This window comes from Numenius arquata, chromosome 19 (assembly GCF_964106895.1).
Source record: "Numenius arquata chromosome 19, bNumArq3.hap1.1, whole genome shotgun sequence".
Lineage (NCBI taxonomy): Eukaryota > Metazoa > Chordata > Aves > Charadriiformes > Scolopacidae > Numenius > Numenius arquata.
In genome coordinates, this window is record NC_133594.1 from 9,479,261 (window position 1) to 9,505,562 (window position 26,302).

Sequence of the window (26,302 nt, forward strand, 5' to 3'; positions counted from 1 at the left end):
TTGTGCTTTGATTGTTTGCTAACTGAGAATTGCTGTGAAAAGCGGTTTACAATGTAAAATTCTTAGTCAGGCACTGTAAAAAACCCAACAAGCAAGTACCATTTCCTTTCCTTTTAGCTGGACGTATTTCCCAAAAGTGAGGGGACTCACAACACTCTCACAAAGCTAAGCGCAAGGAGCAAACCAGCAAGAGAAAAAAAGTAGTGTGTCCGCCAGAGCTGAGAATTATTGCTTATAAGATCTTCGCAGTATATCTGGAGGGCACAAAAGTATAGCTGCACGAGACGCAGCTGTTTGAAAACACAGAGACTTGGGAGGAATTTCTGGTGTTTGTTCACATACAGATGCACTTCCTGAATTTTGCTTGGCCTTGTGGGTTATTGGTTTAAATATTTCCTAAACAGTGACAGTGCACAACAGCGGAAACCGAAGCCTCTGGGAGGTGAGCCTGCCGCCTGAACGATGTCAAGCAAACCTCCAGACTCCAAAGAGCCTTGTATGGGGTTGAGCAATGACCAAGCCCACTCGCCCACTTGCAAAACCACCAGAAAACCACGCTCAAGCTCAGAGTGCCACAGCCTGGCAGAGCTGGGCACGTATTGTCCCACTTCATCATTGTGCATACAAGTGTAACGGTAGCGGAAACTGCTGGTTGGGAGGAAAACACAGAGACTCGTATCAGGACAATATGCTCTCCGTGGGATAATCCCACGCGATGGGCTAGCAGCGGCTCTCTTGGCAGATTCTTAGCTGCGAGAAAATTTGCAATATCCTTTCCAGAAAAACCCTAAAATGGCTTTTGTAAAACCTCCACTGGGTATGCCTGGAGTCTAATTTGCTAAAACTCGTAGGTGGTAGCATGAATATCTGTAGGGGAAATTCAGTGTTTGAGGGCTGATGCATCATAAATGCCATATGAGTGAAAACACGGGGCCTAATTCTGTCTTCATTCCATGTGACAGGAGCTGTGGAGTCAGCAGGCGAGAACCCTACACTTCTGGCTCATTTTGCTCACAGATCTAAAATACAAACCCAAGTGGATTTTCTCCTCTCTGCCTCAGCTCACACTTGGCTCCCTGACTCGGGAGTTTCACACACTGCAGAAGTGGGATTTGGCCCAACAATAGGTTTCGCTTCATCTCTCAGCAGATTTGTGGTCTAACACTCCAAGATGTGCAGCATAACACGCTGGCAATCTGTCACTCGCCTGGCTCTCGTCAGCTCCAACAGCTTGCTGAGAAGAAATGGTGCCAAAATAGATGCCGGTCCGACCTGAGGGACTTGAGAAGCATCGCCTGCGGCGTGCAGCCGAAAGCTCTGCCTGTCACAGCACGTGCATTCCTGCTCCACTTGGCTCCTCCATCAAGCCGGCAGGCTGGGACCAGCCCTGGGCTTTCCTCGTTACTGTCGCAGTTTCCCATCTTAACAAGTCTTCACTGGAACTTGCCCTCCTGCTGCTGAGGTCTCACATTACTGTTCTCCCTGCTCTTCGGTGGACCAGTTCACTTGGCTCGGTGGCTGCGCGTGAACCCCAAGACTGCAATTAGGGCTCTTATCATTTGCGTACCCTGAATAGCTGTGGCTCCCCTCTTGGACAAGCTCTGCATTCCTCGCACTGAAACCTCTAATCAGGCCAAAACGTTGGCTTGGAACAGCTTGAAATGGGAACTTGGCGACTCCAGTCTGCAGCTCAGGAATTCCTTGTTCGGTTAGACTTGAAAAGCTGCAGTGCTGGGGATATCTGAGCACAGACTGCAGTGACATTTATTAGATTAGCAGTCTGAGTCTGTTTCTTCAAGAGAACTTCTCTAGAGACCACAGGGATCCATGTACATGAAAGGATGTGGTGTCGGTATCTTGCCTCACCATCTGACTACTTTCCAGTAATAACGAATGCTTATAATACTGACATTGCTGCTAAAAGCAAATCTGTAGAATTATAAAGCATGAATAAATGAGGACATAAACCAGAAGAAAAAGCCAGATTTAATATAAATTAAAATGCCGGTGAAACAGCACATCAGTCTCCTTTGCTCTGCAGTGAGGTGGGACCTAGAAGAGGATACAAAGCCTCTTCTCAGGGTACTTACTGAAATTCAACCCATAACAGCGGTAAGTGATGGCCACTGCTGTAGGGTGACAAGAAATGTGTTTCATCCCTATTTGTTTGTCTTTATTGTACCCACATGCCTTCCATGAATATCATCTGAGCCAATGGCAAGTATAGCTTTGGGACTTGCAAAATTTCAGCATATATGAGAGGGTATTTGTGGGAAGCAAATTTACAATTCAGAAATGGAAAGATTTCACAGGAAACCAATGTCTAAGGACCATCCAACCAAGGAAGAGAAGCAGCATTGAATGATCAGCCTAAGTCTTGGCCGTTTTATATTGATTGTAGTAGTTTTGGTTGTAACCACAGATCCAGGAATTAGCTGTGAGTAACTCTGGGACAAAGAGCTGCAGAAGCCAAGTCTCCCACAGCAGCACACGGGCAGCATGCATAAGAAAGCAAATTCACCAACTGAGATATACCTTAAGGGATGCTCAGGCACCTGCAGCCATAATCTCAGGAGGATTTAAGAAATGCACTGGCAGGCCTCAGTCCAGGATGTCACTGCCCATTGAAGCCCATCAGAAAGATGTTCTGTGAAAAGGCTGAGTATTAAAATGAAGAGGAGCATAAATCACTGCTATAGCAAGAGTTTTTCTGCTGCTGCCCATGCCAGGTTGTCTTTGACCAAGGTGACAATTGCCATTCTCCCGGGTTGTCCTGGCAGAAACCAGGGCCCCAAGCCTCCCAGCACGGCGAGTGCTTCGTCTCCTGTCTGCGAGCTGAGTTTGCCCTCTGCTGTTTGCTGAATAGACTGTTCCCTCTGGTTTATCCAAAACGGGAGGGTAAGAACAGCAAGACCTGAAGAACCAGAATGGTTACCCGCAGATTTCAAATAGTTAAACTTAAAAACTGTGACACTTTAAAAAAGTGACACCCACAAACGTGGAAAAGCCTGATCTGAGACTTTAGCATACACTCACTTTGTATTCTCAAGCTTTTCTTTATAATCACAAAGACCAGAACCCCCTTTTTTTTTCATTTCTCCCTAAATAAAAGCCAATACTCAGAATTAAGCCCCCTGCTCTCTTGAGACCAGGGATTCAGGTGTGACAGAGAGTACTGCTGAGAGCAGGATCAAAGGCTGGATGAGCCCACAGAGGAAGGTGTGAGGAGGGTGCCCTGGGATGACGAGAGGTGCCCTGTGATGAGGACTCGGGTCTGCTTTCTCCCCCTGCTCTGGCACCATGTTCTCTCTCCATCCCAGAACTGCAGCCCTGCTTCCACCTGGCCCCCAGGTTGGTCGCTGCCCTCCGCTGCCCTGCCCTCTCTTCTGTAGCCATCCAGCCCTGGGAGTAGTCATTGCCAGGATGCCAGACGCCCTGGAAAGGACACAAGGGCTTGTCAAGAAAGCTGCTGGCTTCTTGCCACGTGTTTGCAAACTGAGATCAGCCTTCAAGCTCCTCTTGTTGCTGTTTGTTTTCTCCTCTGCTCCTAACAGCCTCTCCCTGTGCTGTCGCTACTGTCGCCCTGCAAAGAGGGGCTCAAACAAAGGTGTGGTGATGGTTGGTGGCCGACTCGGCTGGTGGGACTCCTCTGGACGTCCTCCCGTGCCTCCCAGCTCTCATGGGCAGGGCAGGGACTGAGCTGGTGCTTGTTTCAGAAGAACTTCTGCACTCCCAGCTGGTACCAGGGGGCTGGTGCCTGTGCATGGCTCAGCCCAGGGAAGGAGCATGAACGGGTATGTTCAGTTCTGAGATCTTTCTCACACCTCCCTTTGGAGGTGTCTTCTGGGATTAGCCACTGTAGAAAGACTGCAGCCCTCCCACAGGTCATCTCTAAATTGCTTCTCTAGGTGCTTTTGCACAGCTCCTAAGCGGCCACTTTGTTCCATACATGGATGAGGCTTCAAAAGGTAAGTGTTAACCGGACAGTAACAGGGGGACATGGGAGGGAGCTGACTTTCTTGACTCTCTGATCATATAGTCGTGTCCTCAAGTGGGCACATCAGACTCTTGAGCACCTGGGGCAGCTCTTCAGGGTGTACTGACCCAGAGCAGGACATTTACCAATTGTCATATCCCTGTCTCTCCCCGAGACTCCTTCACTAGGGTGAAAAAATTAACGTTAATGAGTAACATTTGCAAACACCACAGAAATGTAAATGATGAGGGTCTTTGTGGGCAATTATAGATGAGAAAAAAAAAAAGGCATAAACGACCCAGGCTGTTCTCAAAGGGCAGCAATGACTATTCCTTTTGCATGGTTATTTCAGACACGGATATCAAGTAAGCAGAGCTTAGCACAGCTGAAAGATGGATAACAGTTTTGCATCTGGAGAATCAGATCCTCTATCTGGTACGTGGGTAATGAGCTTCCATTTTCCTCTGTATGGTCATAGCAGAGACTTGGATAACTTTATTTTAAACCAAGGATTTATCTCCTACTGAAAGACTTTAGTGCTTAGTTTAATCTGGATTGCATGACTTCAGACACAATGGAGCAAATGTTTTGAAGTTTGGGGAGTGTTGGACAGTTTTGTAACCGTGCTTGTAGCTCTTACAGCAACACCAAGACTCCCCATTTCAGGCTGCTTTCTAACAGAAACCTGCCCTATGAATCTTCCTCAGCCTGAAGTCATCAAGGCTCAATTACTGTTGAATGTATGCAGTAAGTTCACAGTAGAAGCTTCTCTCTATCTGATGTGTTGCTTTGTTTCTTCTGTAAAAAGACACGAGCCATTCTTACTCTCACAAATAATCCTGTATGATTTTTTTTTGTAAGTAAATACTACCACCAAATAGGACTGAATTGGGAAATTCAGCTCCATCTTTTTTAAATACATGCAAAACTACCAGTTAATATGAGTGAGGATTTTGCTGAATAAGCACTAACTCAGATACCTCAAAGAGCGTTACCTCTGACAGAACTAAGCACACACTGAAAACAAGCCGTATATAAAAGCAGTCTAGACACAATTTTTTGGGAGCAATTTTGTGTTTCAGCCACCAGCTCTATAAACTATTCTGGGTTGAGCACGAGGGCAAATTGCCTATAGTGAAGACACATGTGAAGAGATGCTAAAACATATCTTTCATCTCTCACTTCCACAGATGTGGCCTTGGCTTGGAAAAGTCTTCGGAAAGCCCAAGCAGTGGTACGTGCGGTTCAGGGAACACTTGCTGTCACATAACTTTATCGCTCTCTGTCAGCTACCTGGGCATCACCTCCACAGAGTTTTTTTGCATGGATATATGTAAAGATGCCATTTTATTTGTTCTTTTGCACTAAACGTGTAACCTCTTGAATCATTTGCTAAATGACAAAAAGAGGATAAGAAGAAAAGCAAAGAATCTTACCAATTTTCACAACACTTCAAAATTAATGACAAGAACAGATTAAGGTTTGCTTTGCTTGTGGTTGCAGCCCTGAGCAGAATAATAGTTGACACTCGCTGAGCTGGGACATCCTCTGAATTCTCCCTGTCTTATTGTCCTCTTCGTAGGAAACATGATAATGTTTATATCAGGCACAGCAGCTGCAATCATAACAGTGAAATTACTTGGATGAACGCATAATATTATCTAAATGCATGCAGTGTTGCTTGTGCAGTCAAGACCTGACACTATTATCACACTGTTGAAGTTGCTCTCAGCTGAGGTTACTCCCAGCTTATACTGTTTTTAAAAACATCACAACAGCTCTGGTAAAAATCCAAGGCACGCATACATACAACGTGTAAATAATGGAGAGAGGTGATTTCACCTCTTATCTCCCCAGTCAATTGCATTCTTTCCAACTGTAGGAAATACCACATGGAACATGCTCAGACATGCCAGTATTTACAGAGTAACTAGGAGCTGCAAAATTAATCAGAGAAGCGGTGTATGCCAGCAAAAGGCTACCATGGAAAAAAAAAACATATGTCTCCCTTCAAAAGAAAAATCTGCCTTTTCACAGCTACAAAGGATTGAAAACAAATTTTATCATCAAACGTGGAGTTGTGCCAAATCACAGGCAGCCAGAAGAAAGCTTTGGCATGAAAAAAGCTTTGGTGAGTTCTGGGTTACTGGGAAACTGCTGAGACGGGACTGCTTCGGTGCTGGAGGGAAGGGAAGGTGATAAAAGCTGGTGAAAGGCCCCCTTCCATTAAAGAAAGTGTATATTTTCAGCTATCTACTAATGCTCCCAGAAGAATCTCACAATGCACAATGCTCTTTGCCGGAGAGAGTTCAGGCAAAAGATGCAGCATTAGTTCACACCAGCTACAGCAAAGTAACAGCCACCAGTGCTTAACTTCTGAGATATTTTTCCTGGAGATAAGTGATGTAAATACAGAATTTTGTTCATTTACTTTTGCAGGAAATACATAATGTGTTTTAAATCATCTCTAAAAGATGAAGTGGGATAAGAAAAAAGGAGGAAATTGAACCAAATTACACAAGACTTACTTAAAAACTAATGACAAGAACAGACTTCACTTGTCTTTATTTTTGCATTGGCTGGGTATTCGGTTTTGAGGTTGGCTGGGAGCAGCTTAGGCTGCCAGCCTTTAATATTTACGGATGCCATTTCCTCTCTGAGCAGTAGGGCTTTGTACCACGCTCATGGTGATGGCTCACTGCCTGGACCCCGCTCTTGGTAACAAGGACTAGCAAGAGAGGTGTGTTGAGTCGATCTGTTAGAAGCTTTGCTGGAGCTTGTGGTTTTGCACGTGAATCTTTTTGTTGCTCCCAAGGCATTTGAACAAGAGAAGGAAAGATGAGATGGATGTTTGTCACTGGGTTTAAATGACATGCTGCACGATGTCACCTGGTGGAGCATGTACTATGCTACTTGAGTAGCTGGGACACAGGGTACTAAAGGCAGCGCGGGTTTCTGGGCAAGCTGGTAACCAAATCCTCAGTGTAACCCACAGACCCGGGTGCACGGAAACAGTGTACACAGAGATTTTTACACCAAAGGACAAACTCTCCCTTTTCCATCCCAGAACTGCAATGCTGGCAGGCTCGTTACCGAGTATGAAGGAAATTGTACCCAGGTGTCCAAAGAGCCAGATATGGTTGGGGAAGAGTCCTCAGTAAAATGAACTGGTTTAATTTCGTGATTAAGGAACTTTTTTGACATTTTGTCATTGACATGATTTTGCTTCACTGCAGATGGCCAGAGGAACAGAGATGAAACAGTTTTGAATGAGAAAAAGAGCGATGAGATTCCTCCAGCCTGCAGGTAAATAATAACCTTAATGTACAGCACTTGGTGGATGAGGAGGCAAAGGCACACATAAAAGGATTTAAAATTCTGGGATGCAGGACTTCAGAAGAAGTTTAGCACCTTACTATTTATTAGAAAACTAGAAAAAGTCACCAGACAATTTCACCCTTGGAAATGCTGGCCAATAAACCAGTGGAACAAGCCAATGCCCTGACATCAGTTCTCTGTGTTAGCCTGGCTGCCCTTGCTTGTAGTAACTCTTATCAGACCATAGTGCACTTTGTACTTTCCCAATATTATCTTCATTTGCCAAACTGTTGGTAACTGGCAAAATGCTGATCCTGTGGAAACACTGAGATTCACCATGAGAGCATGCTCTAGAAACTCAGCTGTCATTCATATTAGCTGTCTATTGAATAATTTAATAATACACTGTACATATTTAGTCTTGTTTTTCTTTTTCTTAAGAAAGGGAAACTGTGCTGCTCTCTCTCCTACTTGGACACAGACCTGTTTCCTTGAGAGCCCTGCTGTGAGCTCTGGCCCACCCAGAATGACCCTTCTGTCCCCCCGGGGAGGTTCCTGCTCAGCACCATGCAGCCCTGCCAGGAGGGAGGCTGCAGATGGCAAAAGCGCAGCTGTGACACGATCTCCTGCAAAGAGCCTGTACAGACCAAGATGGGACAATTTCAGGGAGCAGGCAGGTTCAAGGGGTTGCAGAGTAGAAAAGGAAAAATCTCCCTTCTCTCTGCATCACCCGTCTCACTGCCCCGTGGGGAGCAGTCCATTCTCAGCTGTCCCATGTGGCAGCCAGAATAACGCTCCCGTGCCCACGGCTGTCCTGGTTCCTACATACCACCTTCCATCAGCCAGCAGACCCAGGAATCAGAAGCTTGAAGAGTTGTGGAAAAAATCGCCCCAAAAGAAGTTAGAACAACTCAAGAAGAGAATCCAGGAGCAGAAGCAAAAGCAGCAAACAGCATCTCAGGAGCAGGAGCATCTGATTTCTGCCTATGGTAAAGGGCCACTGCAAAAAAGACCCCTGAAGAGAAAGGTGTGCAGAGTGGCGTCTGCTCCTCCTGCTCCAGTTTACAGAGGTGAGCAGTACAGAGGTAGCAGTCTGGTGTCTATGGAGAAAGGCTGAAACCCTGTATTACCCAGCAGTGCTGAATAACTAACCCCACAGCTTCCACCTCACGCTTTGATTTATGTTGGGCAGCAACTATGTTCATGTGATAAATTCATTTACTTCTGCAGCCCTTGGGGGAGCTGTAAACCTCCCTGTGCTGCACGTATCAACCTGCTTACGGACTTCACTTCTCCACTGGATTTACTCCCCAGCACACACAAATGTATCAATTTCCTTTCACAAAATAGTAAAGAATTTGCTGCAAGTATATTCTTTTCTGCCCTTTCCTCCCACATTCTTCCTTTTGCCGGGTATAAAGCATGAAATGGGAAGTAGCAGCACAGCAGTGTGGAGAGGCATCACAGGTATTTAAAGCAGGAATTGTGTAGTTCAGAAGCATTACAGGGGATTTAACAGTTCATTCAGTGGAACTAGTGTGGATCTGAAAGCAAATATTATTAGACTTCCTTATCCTGCTTTGCTGCTAAATTTGGGGCTGAAGTACCATTCATCTACAGCTGTCGCTTCAGTTTAGCGTGATTTAAGATCTCAGGTTGCCTTGAGTAACACATGGACTCGAGAGCAAGGGCTGCCTGTGGCTTGCCTGGTTACCCTGCCCACTTGGCAAGCTTTTCAGCCAACGGGGGATTACTGAGGGTATATTAGACTAGAGAAGACGAGCTGAAAAGCTGTACATAACAAATCTTATTGCTATAATAGCATTAGTGTTAATTCATCGGGCACTATGATCCCTGTCACACACCACCAGCTTCCATGGGCATTTCCCTTAGATTTGCTCCAAATCACCTTTTACGATGATGTATAGGAGTACTTTGTGGCGTGTGGGTCTGTGGGAGCACACATCCGTGCTGCCGTCTCCCCTTTTCAGCTGAATCAGGCAGTGCCTTCTGTCATCGCTGCGCAGCGTTACCCCTCCTAATACCCAGGAGCCAAAGCCACAATCCCTGCTGAGCCTCTTCTGAACATTCCCAGGGGAAGGCTAGTTTAGGTTGTTTTTAACGCAGATCATTTTACGTAACCGAGTTAGGGAAATACCAGACAAACGGTTCAATTTGCAGAACAGAGGCAGCCTCTGAGGCTGAAGATTAACAGCTCCAGACACTCGGTTCAGATGCAGCTTGTTCAGTTTGTCTGACTGTACATTACCATTGACAAAAGTGTGTCACAGCTGCTTTGCCAGATATTGCCTCTGTCAGATATCTGCAGCCTGGCCTAGGAAGCCAGCTTCTGCTTTGCTTTTTTTTCTGGGTTTGGTTTGTTGGTGAGAGCAGTCATGTCTGCAGTTTGATTTTAGCTGCATACTAATTTTTTTTTTTCCCCTTCTGATTAAAGACCAAAGAGAGAGAAGCTCAGCACGGAGAATTCAAATGCAAAGCCAGAGGCAGCCTTCACCCAAATCCTCTGCTCTGGAGAGAGCAGTGAAAGGTAAATGTAAGAATGGAAATCAGGAGAAGTTACACAAATTGATGGACAAAACTACTGGAGGTTAGTGACATCCGAGCGCTCATCTGCCAAAATCTTTAGCTGGTTATTAAAATAATACCAAATCCTAGGGTCTGCAGTCAAGGACCAAGGCCTAGTTATACCAAGCAGGTAACAAAGAAAACCACTGAGGGAACGGACAAAAAGCAGCATTTGTTCAAGGAGGTGGAAGGTGACCACTGGCAGCACAAGGAAACAAGGCTTAATTTCTAGGTTAGCTGCTGGTGAGTCGTGCTGAGGCCCCAGGATGGGGTATCAAACTGGCCACCTGATACCACTTTCTGTCACTGAAAAATAAGTCCTACACCCTAGGTGGGAAGAGCTGTCTGTCACCTATTCAGTTCTGTGTTTCCTAGTGAATTAAGAGTGCCACCAAAAGGCAGGGATTTCCTGGCCTGCAAAACAGGGACCAAATCAAAATAGTGAAAAATCAGGTGAATTATCCACAGCCTTACTACAAAGTCAACAGTAGGACCAGGAGTCCCAATCACTAGTTCTCAGTTTTCTTTGACTTGTATGTCTAAGTTCAGATATTAATTACTGGAATGATTTAACCCATTTAATGCTATTACTTTGCATCAGAAATAGTTGCATTCAGACTTCGTGGGGAGCAAGGCAAACAGTGGAAGAGCTATGGGCGCTGCTCTCTCCAAGTGGTTGTATTTTACGCTAGCCAAGGGACTAGATATGTAACTTGTGTGAAACAGGAAGAAAAAACTCCAAGCTATCTAGTACCGTGCAGATGAAATTATGAGCATAGTGGCTTCATGTGCTCTGTTACCTAAGTACTATTTAAAATGCATGAAATATATAATAATTTCCTTCTCCCTCCCTTTTTTTTTTTTTTTGTTTTAATGGATTGTTTGAAAAATGGCTTGATCTTCCTCTCAGAGTGGGTCATAATAAGACCATGCCACATGAAGCATTCATCATTGTAACTGCCAGTGTCATGGTGTCTTTATTGGCTATTAGTTTCTGTCAGTGAAAGAGCCAAGGCAGGGCTACAAAGAGATGAATGAGGGGCAGAGGTCAGAGCCAGAGTACTCAGGAATTTGATGAATTATAAATTTGCTGTAGTTAACAAAAAATTAAGTCACAACAGCTATAAAATATTCATCTGATCATCGGCAGAAAAAAAACAGGAGGATATTTAAATCAAAACATTTCCTTCTAGCAAGTGTTTTCATCAGAAATGCAGCCTGCTTGTGAACTTTAGCACCATAGTTTCTGTAGTTAATAAACACTCTGTAGATAAAAAAAAGACTTAATTGAAATCAGACAAGATGGTGAAGTTCTGAAGATTGTTAGATCTACATATAATTTGTCAGTTGCATTTGGAGAAACTAAGACAGCATAAAAATAACCTAACTGTAACATCCTGCATTTTTAATACTGCTAAACTAGAAAACAAAGTAATACAGCAAAGTGTTTCATTAAAAACACTGATGGATCTCAGCTGTCCCAAGTCCAACAAATTTTGGCAATTCCACCCGTGGTTCCTGCTGTCAGACACTGAACTGCACAGATCTAGTGAATAATTCCTCTGAAGGCTTCCCAAGTAAGTCCACGTGATTATAGGCAGTGACTTCGGCCCCACAGAGAGGGAAGCTCTTCCTCGTCTGAAAACATCATTTCTTTTGTGACGTGAACTAAACCGCACGGTTAAGATGAGCTTCTAGAACATCTCAGAGTCTGCTGCAAATTCTGCTGATGCAGGGGGCTGTGACTCCACCAGTGGCCATGGAGCCCAGGGCTGTTGGGGGAGGAGATGTTGCCTTACAGCGGTTGTTCACAGAGCAAAGGGGAATCTCAGGACAATCCCATTAACCAGTCGGTCTCTGTAAATGCTTCGTGCCCAGCAGCTGGTTCTCAGAGGTGCCGCACAGTCAGCTCAGCCCATAGACAACTTTACTGAACAGAAGCTAGAAAAGCCTGACTCAGTCAGTTGACTGGGGACTGAACCACATCTTTGACCTGAGGCTGATACTGACTTAAGAGTAAAATCTTCTCTTTAATAAAAAAGCTTGAATATTTTCACTGGGGGAGAATTTGGTGAGGAGGATTTCCATGCAAAAAACAAGTACCTGTTTAGTCACCTTCTGCAGGAGAAGTGTTTGCAATAAATACATAATTATGCCAGTGCAAGTATTGGCATGCTGTGAATGCAATCTGAAATTATGAAGTAAAACAGTGATAAATGTTGTCTATTATGTGACACCACCTATTAAGCAAGAATAATTTGTTTGTGCTCCATACTGTATCATTTATTTTTGCATTATACATTGTCCCTCGTCCTGTATCGTTCATTGATTCTTCTGCACTGCATCCTGCTGATTCTCACCAGTTTAAAAATTAATTACTCTACTGAGTTTGAAGTAATCACAAGGAAAATCACTTTTTTGTTATCCTCCTCCCTCCAGTTCTCAAATCTGCTGGTGCCCAGTAAGTACCAGCTGTCTGCAGCTGCCATCCGAGAAGGATGCTCTCAGACACTCTTAGGTCAGTGTCTTGACCTTCTCCTAGTGTCCTTGAGGACTCTGGGAGTCAATGGTTACTGAGTAAAACTTGTAAGAACTATGTGAACATGCTACAACTGTTAAATTATTTAAATGCTAATGGTAAAGCCTTAGGAAATCACTGAACCTTCATGTGTTGCTCTCGTCTGATTCATGACCCAGCTCTCTGCCAGTTGGCGAACAGACACCTGCAGAGTGACAGCCTCCAAAGTTTAGTGCTTTAAAAACTTTTTGTTATCGAAGTAGCATCAACTTTTTTTAAACCTGCTCTGACTGAAACTTTTTATTTCTCCCCACACTTTGTGCGTGATTCCTGGAAATCACCATTAAAAAGCTTTACATTAGTTACAATTTTCTTTCAAAGAACATGTGAGGGGTTAATAATTAAATACAAATCCTCTGTTTCAGGTGTGAAGCTGCCTGGTGCTTCTGCATGGAGAGAAGGTCAGAAGCTAGCTAGAAAGCTGCTTGGTCCACCTCCTACGTTTCCAAATCTGAGGAGCACAGCTGAAGAGCGAAGCACAGCAAACATCTTTGGTACAGTTGCCTCTACACTACACTAGTTGTTTTGGCACACGCACACAAAAGTGGTTTATTAAAACTGGTTGAAACAAAAGGTTTAGTGACTCTTGTAATAACTCACTTATCAGGTTAACAACCACCTGGAACAATTACTAAAGCTGTTGTCCATGGTCAGCTGGAACAATGAATCCACTGTGGTTTTGAGGAGACAATGCAAATGCACAGTGTCCTTAAAATAAGACTTGTCTGGATCATGACACAAGCTATGTCTCCCTAGCAGAGATACAGCATCAGCTCCATGTCCCGCATGTGGTAGCATATTCTGCTCTTTAATGGGGCTGGTTTCCCAGACACAGCTGCAGAGCTTCCCTGGGTCTACCGATGGCTGAGGCTGGCCACTGCCTTCTCATTGTGCTACACTGACACCGTAAGAGGTTTACGAGATAAAGGGTTTCACTGCCCATATATACTACATCCTGAAGGACCACAAACTACACATCATCTGTACAATTGGCACTGCAACTTTAAATTTTACACTTAGGGATTTGTCTTCTTAGGACATTGCACATTTTACAACAGATGTACAAGCCTGCGCTACACATGCAAATAGTCCTCGGGCACATAACAGGAAGCAGGTTTCGAGATGCACGTGGTAGATACAGTAATTGATACATCTCTGAAGTAATAACACCACTATTCTTTCAAAATGCTTTCCACAGAACCTGGTAGAAGATGTGTAGCAATGGCAAACAGCTTCCGAGAAAAGGGAAATGAACCTGTGGGGAAAAGCCCTGAATTCAAAAGCTGCGTGGTGCCCCCCTGCAAGCCCATTGAAAGGGGCAGCAATGCACCAACCACAGACACAAAACAAATACTCAGGAACCTGCATTTGCAAAGCCAGTGTCATGATGATCCCAGACGTACCAGGCTCCTGAAAGACACTGTGAAAGGAAAGGTAGAAGTTCTGCAGCAATACCTAGGGATCCATCCTCCTTCACCTGGACCTCAGGGCATAACTCTCTCTGCCTTCAGTGGGGAAAAGACACAATATTCATTAATGAAAGACAGAGACAAGCCCAGCAGCTCAGGAAAACGCTGCATAGGAAAAAGCACATCTCCTCAGAGGCAGAAAGGCTCAAGCAGCCCGGCACAGAAAGGATCTGAGAAAGAAAACCTTAAGCACCCTTCAAAGAGGAGGGTAAACGTTAAAAAACCTCACCCTTACAGCCCTGAAATTGTTCAGGAATTTATGTATCGAAAGAATGAAGAAAGAAAGAAAAAAAGCCTAGAAGAGAAAAAGTCTTTGGTGCGGGCCCTGGAGATGAGAAATAAGAGATTGCAAGAGGTATATAGGAAACAGAAAGAAGCTATTGGAAAGAAAATGTGTTCTGACCAGCTGCGCGGGCTCGTCGGGGAAACAGCTTCTGCAAAAGCAAGTCCTCAGTGTAAACTTGAGCAAGTAAGTCATAAAGGAGTGGCAGATTGAAAACCCTCCGATCTTGATCAGTACAGCACCATGTAAGAGATTCAACACTTCAAATAAATGCTTTGAAATGTCAGGGAGAAAAGTTTTATCTGGAAAAACAGAGCAATTAACTTCTAATCATGGCAAGTTATTATTAGTATGCTGTGCTCATTAGTAAGGCTGGAACCCTTGACTTCAGGGTCAAAAGCCTGGAAATCTTCATTGCTTGAGCTAAAAGAACAGGTTTGTTGTTTCGTGCATGCAGTTTTCCCGTTACATGAACTGATTATTAAGTGGAACAAAAGTCAAATATTAGCCTCGCGTTGCCTAGCTATTTAGTGCTTTCACTGATGGTCCCTTCTGTTTCAGGAGCAGACCAATGGTGGAATCCTGGAGAGCAGTTTCATGGCCCGTGTGGATAAAACACCATGTATTCTAAGTAAAGATCACAGAAGCAGGTATTCAGACATAAAAAGCATCCTAGAAATCCTCTTTCTCAGCACACACTGCAGACTTCTCCTAGTATTCTGTTGTAAACTATAAAAAATAGAGCAATGGTCTACTGTACTGTCATGTCTCACCTTAAAATCAGCTTCACTGTTGTTATGGAACCTGGGGACATCTGGGAGTGCTTTTGAGCATGGAAGGACACCGATGCTCTGGCTCTCCAGACTGAGGCGAACCTTTCAGCCTACTTTTATGCTTTGTATTTTTAAATAATAATAATTTCTTGCCAGCCCGAGGCTGATTCTTCTCTGCATCTGTCAGCACTTCATGCTCCATCCTCAATCTATCATTTGACAAATGTATCTATAGACAGGGAAATCTGTTTCTTTTTCTTTTGTGAAGCGCTTTAGCTGAGGATACTGGTCTGTGCAGAAAGCTACTGTGACTTTGCCTTTATAATGTGACATTTCTCCTTTTTGTTTAAACAGGAATCAACTTCTATATATGGTTCAATCACCTAAAAAAAGAGCAGAATTAGCTTCTCCACCACCACTGGAATCTGAATGTTGGTTTTTCAGTCCTCTGAAATGTGAAGACCTGAGAGGCTGCTCTCCCCCAGCTCTGCAAACGCCTCCTCTGAGCTTTTCCCTTCCTCAGAAAAATGCAAAATCTTACTCCCAGAACGTGAGTTCTGATCTTTCTCCATACAGAAGTAAACAGGACCAAGTGAAAGCCATACATAGTCTATCCAAGGAACTTGCAGAAAAGATTGAGGTGGCAACTAAGAGACTGAATGCAGCAAGCTGTGTTAAAGACTCTGCTGACAAAACATCAACAGAGAAAACTTTGGACCTTTACAATGAGTCATCTTCCATCCCAGAGCCTGAGACATCCAAGGATGAGCAAGACAGGACAATGACTATACAAATGCTTCTGGACACCCCAGATCCTGGTGTGTTACGTGTGTCATCAGATAGGGAATTTCATGGACGGGGCAGGATTAGCCGTGTGGGTAGCACTGAGAGAGCAACCTCCCTGGACAGACAGAGGGAAATGCCCACTCCTTTGCCTGGTGGGAGCGCTGCGAGCAAAGAACTACCATGGATCACTCATGGCGCAGGACAGAGGCACCTCAAGACTGGAGAAGACCTGAGCAATGCATTGCAAGGTAGATCATATTGACACGATGCAACAGTGAGGCTCAGATGCCATAGCCCAAGTCTTTCAAAGCTATGAAGCAGTGTTTAAACCTGATCTCCCCTTGGAAGTGCTGTGTCTTGGAAAATCCCTGAGCAGTAGGTCCTCTAGGCTGTATCCACACTGCTCAGAGGGAGCAGTCGCTGGAGCCTTGAGTGTTTGCAGGCTTGTTTTCTGCCCAGCTCACAAATTTAAGGCCAAGAAGAGTCATAGGTGCCCTCAGCAAGCAGCTCAGGCAGCCCAGGGACCTTCTGGCAGCAGCAAGTATAAGCGCCGCTCCGTGTGCGGTTCACAATCTTTAGATTAGTAGGGCAGAACCATGAAATTTCAGCAAATCTCCTCAGCAAGAGCTCCGGAGGTTGCCAGAATCTTAGTAGTGACTGACTTCTCTTACGTATTTGTTTGAGTAGCACTGAAAACTCCATCAGTCCCCCTGTGAGAGGAGAGATGGGACTGAAGTAGAGACTATCACATTAAGAAGTAATGATCTATCTTAGGTAATGATCTAATTACTTTCTTCTCCTCTCATTGCTCTCATTAAGAGAAACTATGTCTCTTAATTTTATCTGTGGCTTTGCCATTGATTTTGGACATACCACTTCACCTTCTGGTGCTTAGGCTTTCCCAGAAGTAAGAAAGGAATTGTAAGCCTAACCCCACATGCTTAGAAATCTGTGGATAAGAAGAGCTATATGGAAGTTAAGTGCTCACACGTAAATATGCAGAGAATAGATGCCAAAGCTTGGGCCATTTCATTTCTACAAAGAGCATATTTATTAAATGCCTTCATTTGTCTTTTTAAAAGGTTTTCCTGTGAATAAGGGCTCCGAGGTGGACATAAGCCTATTGCACGAAAAGCCAATAACCAGCCCAGCCTCTCCATCTCACCGATTCCTCGCTAGAAGGTAAACAAATTTGGATATATTATTCTCTGCTAAACGCGCCACACACACACACACGTAGTTAAAATAAATAGCACCAATTCAGCATGGAGCCAGACTGCTCTTTACTCCTTACCCAGAGAATTGCCAAGTAGGCAGATTTTGACACAAGATATACTGAAAGAGGGAACCACCTATTTGTAGAGACCTGGAAGATCAATAGGAAAGGTTCAGCTGGGTTTTTTTTTTTGGAGAGATGGATCTCCCCTACAGAAGTTTGGCCCTAGATGAAACCTCCCAGCGGCCTGAGGAGATTGGGAGCTGAGAGGGGGGGTTCTTTCCACGTAGCCAAGCCCCGTCCCGCCTGTCCGGGGGAGCTCTGCCTTTCCCCCGCGGCTCCGGAGCAGGGGTAGCCCCCGGGAGGAGGCGGTAGGTGTCCCGAGAGGAGCCGGTGGGTGCCTCCGGGAAGAGACGGTGGGTCGCCCCGGAGGAGGCGGTGGGTCCCCGAGGTGAGGCGGGTCGGGGTCCGCGGCGGAGGCGCCGGGTCTGTCCGCCAGGTGGCGCCGCGAGTCCGCACCGCGGGGGCGCCGTCAGCCGCGCGCGCCGCTCCGCGCCCGCGGAGCCCCGGAGTCCCGCGGATGAGCAACGCGTGTTTGGGAAGGGACACGGGGCTTTGCCTCCCTCCCCGCCCCGGTAAAAGAAAGCCCTCGGTATTTTAACATATGGCATTGACAGAAGAATGAATTGATTATCTTCGCGAGCGCCCAGTTAAATCTCCACCGATCTCCTTTTTGCGGGGGATTAAAGAGTGATTTAATGAACTGAATACTATAAATTCATTTTTAGTAGTTGTTTTCACTCACTTTGCTTGCAAAAGTGGGTGAAAAATTCTGATTACTGCAGCTCTACTGGTTGTGTGTATGTGCAGCAACACCTACTCGCAAACATCAAGTTTCCTTGAGCAGGACACGTCGGAGCATGGTAATGATTATGGAAAATAGGTTTTGTAGCAGGAAGCTTAGAAAAAAGGATTATATTAACATAGGTTGTTTTCAGTCAGCCTACGTTAATTAAATGTTTAATGTAGAAGGCAGTTGATAGAAAACCCTCTGCATTTAGCCTGTATCTTAGAGAGCAACGACATATCCCTGTAACTGCCCCAGGTGGGTCATCTCCGGTGACAGGGAGGACCACGAAGGGACCTATTAGTTCAGACATAATCACTAACTGCAGACCAGACCCTGCTCCTGTCCAGCCACGGAGAAGGACAAAGCCAGAGTCCTCACAGGGGACACACATCTCTGCGGAGAGGTCTTTCCTGAGAGAATAAATCCCCTGAGCCCTTGAAGATTAAATATGACCTGGACAGGCATTACCAAAGAAAGGACATATGTGCAGCAAACTGGCCACCGCGTCCCCAACTTCCCCTTCAGAGCGAAGGACGAGGTGTCGGTGCTGCGGTCCCTGCCCGGTGGGATGATCTGGTGCCGCTTTTCGGGCAGTTCGCTGGTGCCGGGGGCCGAGCTGGCTGTGCCAACCTGCTGCAGTGAAACTGCAGAAAGCTCTAGCGGGAAGAAAAGCAGTTTTGTTAACTGAAGGCAGGATATAAGGCCTTTTTAAGAAGATTGTTTACAGCTTTACTGTGAAAAGTAAACAAGAGGAAAATGAAAATTGGAGAGATAAATGCAGACAGCTCGGCTTACCAAAGTTATGAACAGTAATTACTGGAATTACTGAGAGTTAAACCCCTGTTCTTTGTGTGCAACTACCACATGCACAAAGGTTGGGCTGATTCCTGCTCCGAGAGATCAGTTGCAAGGATTATGGAGCTGTTCTGTCACAGAGGATGGCAAATGTATAAAACATGAGCACTTGGCACTCAGAGTGTGCAGTGAAGAGAGTCAGAGCTGCGTATGCACTGCACCTTCGAGAGCGCAGCCCACCAGGCTGAAGAAAATGGTGGGGTCCATTACTCTTGTGTTGATGCGTGCGTGGTTATGTGCAACTCTAATTCACAGTAATGGAAGGTAGGTGCAGAACCCCCGTGAGCCCCAAAGGGAATAGCCCCTCAGCTGTAATGGACAAGCCTCAGACAAAGTAGAAATAAGACAGATTGCACTGATCTCCTGAACAATGCAATTACTGAGAAAGCAAAGCTGCTGTGTGTTTGAGCGGTGGAGTCAAAGTCCTCAGAGCACCACAGAAAAAACCCCACCAATAAAACCTCTCAAACAATAAATCACAACCCTGTTGCAAGTGCTGTTTCAAAAGATGAGGAGCGCTACTTGCAGATAAAATATCACTGTATTTAGAGATTAGAAGTGGAAAGTGTTGCTATGTTGTGAACGGCTCCAGACTTACTTCCTTGTGAGTTAAGGGGCCACTCTGATGAGTGACAATAGTGACAGTAAGGGGACGATATAAAGGAAAGGTCATCTTAAGTCTAACCCTTTCTTAGCTACTGGTAAAGTAGATAACACAAAGCTTCAGAGTAGAAGCCTGTCTTTGAATTGTCCTCAGCTTTTACTTGCATATGATCTACATATTTTGCACCTAGTCCTGCAGCCTGAACGCTCACTCACGGGAAACAAAAGTGGATGAGAGTCCTTCTTCACGCACCAGTGGGCAGCACACACCAGCGAGGACAACACGATCTAGCTGTGCCTGAAGTTGCTCCAGTATCAACTGATTCACATGCCTGCTGAGGGCATACAGCTACGATCTGATCAGCCAGAAAGCCTATGCTAAAGGAGCACCGATGTGTTAAGGAGGTGACTGAGGAACACATTTCCCAGGGTCGTAATTTCTCCTGCTCCAGACACATTTGCACTGTGAGTGCATGAACCCCGTATGGGGAGTGTTAGTGGGGAGTGAAGGCAGCCTGTCTTTTGGTGGGCGTACAAAGCTCTACAGGACTCTGCTAACAGGCGGGGATAGTGCTGTGTCCTTAGCCCTTGGTAAACCCCTGCCCGTACAGCTCGTCACCAACGTAGCCAGCGCGAGGTTAGAAAATGGGATAGCAAAAGCAGCTGAATTGGGTCTGTGCTCTGACTTCCACTGTTGCTACCAGCGGTAATGAGTTATGAATCCACAATTGCCTACAACAGATAGTCTCTTCAAGAGTTCATCTAAACAAAGCCACCTGTTAAAAACTGACTGTTTGCCAGCCTCATTCACAAATACAAAACATCCAGTGTTACAAAATCCACGCTCTTGAACATGATCTTATCCACAGCCAGTTTCGACAGCAGAGTTTTGTGTTTACATGTTTAATTATAGCCGCGAAAACAGTGACTCATGTTCATGCAAGAAATCCTGCAGGTGCCTCTTTCCGTAAGAAATGTTCCCATTTCGTGCCTGGCTGCTCTGCAGTCCGCAGTGGCGGCGGAGGGAGATTTGTCGCTAATGCAAATGACTCACTGATGGGAATTCTCCAAACCGCCAGAAAACCTGTATGCAATTTCATCCTTATTTTGATTCAGTTACCAATATAAATGCCTTTCTGTTACATTCTTGAGAGTCAAAAGGATCGTAACACTTCTGCCATAAGATCCGTTTTGAAAGCACACGGGGCAGCCTCACGGGCTGGGGCAGAGCCAGCAGCCACCAGGCCGAGGTCTGATGTCCCGAGCTGTTTGATCACAGCTCCTGCTGTGGACCCAGTAGCGTTTTCTCTTTAGCCAGCGCAAATCCAAAGAGCCTCATCTGGGAATTGTGACGGCCACTGTAGAGCTGGTTGTGTCTGGTGGAGAACGGTTACTGGCCAATCCTGTTAATCCCCGTTTTCTGTAGAATCTGCATTGACTCCCACTGATGTTGGCAGTGGCCTTTCCTGGACACAGGCAGGGTTGGATTTGCACCGTGGCATCAGTCTTTTCACACAGAAGTAGGCCTTTCTCAACAGCCAAAGGAAACAGTGCATTGACTAAAAAACTAACCCAACAGAAGTGCAGAGACAATATTCCACACATTTGCCCAACAAATATTAGAACTGCTTTTTAAGAAATCCCTGTTACCTCTTCTGTTTCTCTCTCATCCACCTTTGCTCCCACTTCTGAAGACTACATCCAAGACACGTTAGTGGAAGCTGTTCTAATCGTTTTAGCAGTTTCTGGGTCATGAAAAACAAAGCAAAGCTTATTAATGAGAAAAATGAAATGAGATTTCCCTAAGCTGATTGCCGATAAAAAAAAATTTCCACGTTCATTTTTCTGTATAAAAAAGAAAACATCTGTCACCATTTCAATGTGTCTCAGTGTCCCTGCCTGTGTTTCAGCCGAGGCTTGATCAATAAATGCCCATTTTCACACCTTCCTTCCTAATCTTTTTAGTTAAGCTCAGATAGTTACAGTAAAAACAAAGTAAAACCAGTTAGCTGAGATCTTTATCAGGACTGTGAGACCTGGTGCTGACATTGTTTTGAAATATTAAAGTATATATAACAAATTTGGTTGGGCCATAGCCATGTCCCAGAAACGCTGGAACAGAGATCGGTACTTTGTGTTTCTAAAAGATTTCAGAAAACTTTGCCAAGGTTCAGAGGTAGATTGTGCAACCAAGTCCTAACAATGGCACGGATTGTACAATGCGGCCCTCATAAATTAAGCTTCAAATGGCAAGGTTGTTGTTTCTATTTTCTACCAGGTTGAAAAATATCCAGCTCTTTCAGAGCAGTGTTTAGGGTAGGTAAAGACGGGTGTTGTTAGCTTTCCTGACAACAACAAGGTACAAGAAAGGGGATTTTGTACATTGGCAGGTATGGCTTTTCAATGAGTCTTTTGTTTCCATTTAACAAAATTGAATAAATGATGGCTTTGTTAAAATGAAATAATTATTTTGTTGTTCAAAAGATTACTTATGCTTGTGCACAATCTCAAAAACTCTGAGTAATTGTTGTTGTTACCTTGACACAGTCGGCAGAGAGAACTCACCGCTCAGAGGAATCACTACCAGTGTGAGACTGTTTTCAAAGTTCAGAATCAAGAGGAAATTGCCAACCGGTCTCCCAGAGAGAGCCTGAGGACACCGGACAGCCTCAGGTCACAGCCCTCTGCCACTCTGAGCCCCGGAGCTGAGACTCACCACAGCTTTGAGCAGGACTTGGGTAAGGTGGCATTCCCCGAAGCGTCAGAGCACAGTGGTTACTCAGTAAAGCTTTTTAGGTGAGAGGGAATTTCAAATAGCTGGTTCATGTTCCAGACTTCACTGGTGCGCAATGAATATATGAAAAAATGTCCCCTCAACCTTCATGTCCAATTTAACAGATATACCCCACTAAAAAAAGGCAATAGAAACGCTTTGCCTTTTCCATGCAGTGCTGTGCTGTCTCACAGCTGTGAATTCACCAGAATGTCACCTCCCAGGTTGCTCCTGTGCTGAGTGACACAATGACAGCTTCACACAGCCCCCGATGGAACAAACCCCACTCAGACCAGAGCCATTTTCAGCACCTTGCAGCTTCATCTGAAGGTCTCAAGGAGCTTTGCAATCAATTCTTCATAATTACCACGTCAGATAAGTGTGGGATATTACCCTACTTGTACAGCAAGAGGCATCAAGGCACGGAACATTCACAGGGGTTAACAAAGGATATGGCTGAATGGAGAGATGTGCCGGAGGATCCTGTGGGGCTGGCCAAGGGTGGGGTGCAGGGCATCGCCACTTCTGCTCGGAACAAATGTTTGCATAGAAACAAGAGAAAGTTTGTGGCTGAAAGGGTTAAAAGGCAAACAGTACCATGCAGGGCTCTGTCTGAAGAGATCTCTGCTTGCTTCCTCCAAACAGTAGCAGATGGTGCATTGTTTTAAGGGCTTTTCCGAGACAAAAGAACAAGATCAGATAACCTTTCCTCAAAGAGGGTACTTACAAAAAGCCCTTGCTCTTATTAAGGATTCTTCATTGTTTTCCCCACAAAATTTTATACCTAATATTGGATTTTGAGGTGGTGGAGAAGCCAACATTGTTTACTATGCTTCTTCCCATCCCCCAGAGACTAGGAGGGCATCTTACATGATTGGACAGTAAGTCTGTCATCTGAAGTGTTTACCACAAGCGAAAGACATTGTATTTATTTAATATTAATAACTAGGGGCCCCAATTCTGGAAGCTATCTGGCAAAAAGACCCTGCAATCCACTATTCACCACACAAACAATAGGAACTGCTGCCTGGTGTCTACGCCAGGAGAAACCTTTACCTTCTCCGACAGCATTAGAGCGAGCTCAAGCCCCAGGTTTGACTGTAAACCAGCAGTTCTGCTACGGGCCATGTTGCTGCAGATGAGGCACAGAACTGTCACTCTGAAGACAATGTGGTTTTGAAATATGGGTCACAAGTGGATCTGTTCCCCACTCTTATCAGGAAAAGGGCATTCAGATGCAAGGCTGCATTGTCTGCTATGATGTATCACACCAGCAGTTGATTCTGTTCCCTTTCACAGAACACAGAAGTCACTGTGCACACGCAGCATAATGATGTGTAATTATACAACTGCTGCGAAATACATTTACCTTTAAAAGATACATGCATCACCCAAATGCTAACTGCTATGCCAAAGACATGAAAAAATTTCTGTAGTAAACATTTGTAAAACATAAGAGAACACAGTATAAGAAGCAGATATTCACAAAACATTTGTAACAACTGCCTGGAGTAAAACGGTGAACCTGTCCCGAACTGTTGAATTTTCTTTTTAAACACAGCCGGTATAAAATCCAGAATTACAAATGCTATAAGCACATGCTGTAACGAACAGAAATTATCTCCACAGGGATCCCTGGGAAGTATTTCACATAGCTCTTATATGGATCTCTAATCAGGTTAGGCACAAAACTTGGTATAACCAAGTGAGCTAAGGAGATTCTGCCTCTCTCAGAGACACCACTACATAAAGTCTTTCCACCATTCCTGCCTGACCACCAGGTCTTTTCCACAGGGAGTTGTACTTTCCTTGATGCTGCAGCACACCCTCTGAATACAGCTCACAGTACCCAAGTTTCTGTATCATCATTAAGTAAGGAAACATTTTGCCTTTGCCCCTTCCTACAGCCTTGTGATTGGACTATGAGCCAGATTGGACTAAATGAGCCAGAAAGCTCTTGTTTCCTTTTTTTGAGTTTGAGAGATAACAAGATTAAAGCTGAAATTAATTGTTAAAGAAGTTATTTTCTAAATGTTGAAGCTTAACCCTAGCTACTGGTTTAGAGTAATTGGCATTTAGAAAGAAAATGGAATGCTCTCCATTATTCCTAAAATGCAGAATTATAACTTGGATTACAAAAAAAAAGGTATCCATGTGTAACATCTTTCTCCTTAACTGCTGATTGACGTATTTTCTCGTATCACTAGAGGGAGCTGTTTTCTTGCTTGTAGCAGAAAAAGAAATGATTAAATTAGTGGAATCAGCAAAGAAGTGTAACAGCATGTTTTCAGCTAATTGCCCTCTGATTGATAGTTTTGAGATAAGACAGCTCTTCCTGTTTTGCTTTAAAATCCTACAGTCTTTTATATTTCACAAAGCTTCTGCCTAGTGCAGCTTCAGTGAGCTCCATCCCCAGCCTTCAAACATCTCTGAAGTAGTCTGCAATGATGGCAGCGTTGAAGCATAGCGTGCCTCTTGGCTCTGTGACAGGCAACACAAGAATCACTCTCACTTCCTTTGATACCAGTTTTCTCCCTCTGAACCAGTTTCTCTCCATACACACAGAGACTACTTGCACTGCTCATTGGCTGGCTGATAAATCATCTCAAAGCCTGTGTGTGCACAAGAAGTCAGGATTTAATCCTTCTCTGTGCTACTGCTGCATAGGGTGCTATTATTTGTTAAATACCACTGCAAAGCATGTGGACACATTTGCATTTCTTGCTTTGTGGAGTCCAGTGTTGCTTTGCCACACAGGCTGGGCCTTTGGTATTCATACTGCAGGTGTACTGGGTTGAGGGAATTAAGTATAACTGATGAGCGGTAGAAGGAACACTCTATGGAAAGTCAGGGTTCTGGTTAGGTCCAGATCCAGGCCCAGCTCTCTCTTGCTAGCCTGCGGCAAGAGCTGCTCTGTATGTGACACGCCGCACATGGAAGGGTCAACAGCAGGGTGAGGTATTGCCATGTGCTGCAACATCTGGCTGGAAACTGAACTCCGGCCAACCCTCCGCGCTAGAGGATTTAGATATAAACACAAAATATGCAGAGAACAGGAGCAGCACAGGCCACATTAATCCCCTTGTCTAGCAAGCAGCTACTCTTCAGTGACAAGTGGGATACCAGACGTATTTATAGAGGAGAGAACAAACTGATTCAGCAGGCGTGGAAATACAGATTCTCCAAGGTACTCAAGAATGCAGATGAGCCCATGGATTTGCCTGCATAAACAAATGTAGCCTTCAAGTTTAGAGTCTCTTGCTTAGGGATTGCTCTTGGCTTACAGGTCTTGCTGAAGAGGGGCTAACCAGCCATCCTGTTTCCCTGTGCTGAATATCTCAGTTGTCATCAGGAGTCAGCGAACCTCTTTTCTGCATTTCCATTTACCTGTCATCACCGCAGCTCAGTTCTTGCATGCTAACAAAGTACTGAAATGCCTGAGTGCTATTTCACCTGTCCCTTCCCTTACCTGAAAAGCATCCTAAAATAATAAAGCAATTGAGCCAGCACAGTAATTTTGGAGAGGGGAAGGATTGCCCTGAGCTGGGTATCAAATGGGTCAATTCCTTCTGGATCTGTTGCTCCATTCCACAGCAGCCTTTCAGGACTCTTTACACCCCATCCTCATAGACCTCCCGGCAATAATGTAGCCAAAGTTGTGCTTGCATCTAAAGTTGCAAGTACATATTTTTGTAATAACTGGTTTGGACTGATTGCTGACGTGGGCAGAAAGAGAAAAAGCTGTCCTTGAGTAAAGCAGCAGTAAGTGCTTCTGCCTAGCTTCAAGTGATTAGAAAAATGAGACTTTTAGCCCGGCTTCTTTAATTATATGTCACAGAGATTCTACAGGGCTTTACCAAGATTCTGCAAGTGCAGCGGAAAGTGATTTAATAAATAGCATTTTTTTAAAAAGACTGAGTGTATGTGCATTGAAGCTATCTGGGTATGCAGTAAAATGCCATTCATCATAACATAAGAGGACATGAAGTTTAGCCAGATGGTATTTTCTTTAAGGCAGGATGTTGCAACACAAGAAATGCATCTGGAAATAGCCACAATTAGGAAAATTATGTTCAAAAGGAGTGAAAACAGATCAGAACAAACTTTTTATTCGCTTTGAGATCAGTACCATTGGTCAGGCTTTGAGCAGAACAACAATAACATTGTTCAGTTTGAGGCACTAAGTTAAAATACTTCCCAGTTTTCAACTATATCCTAATAGATCCCCATGCTTCA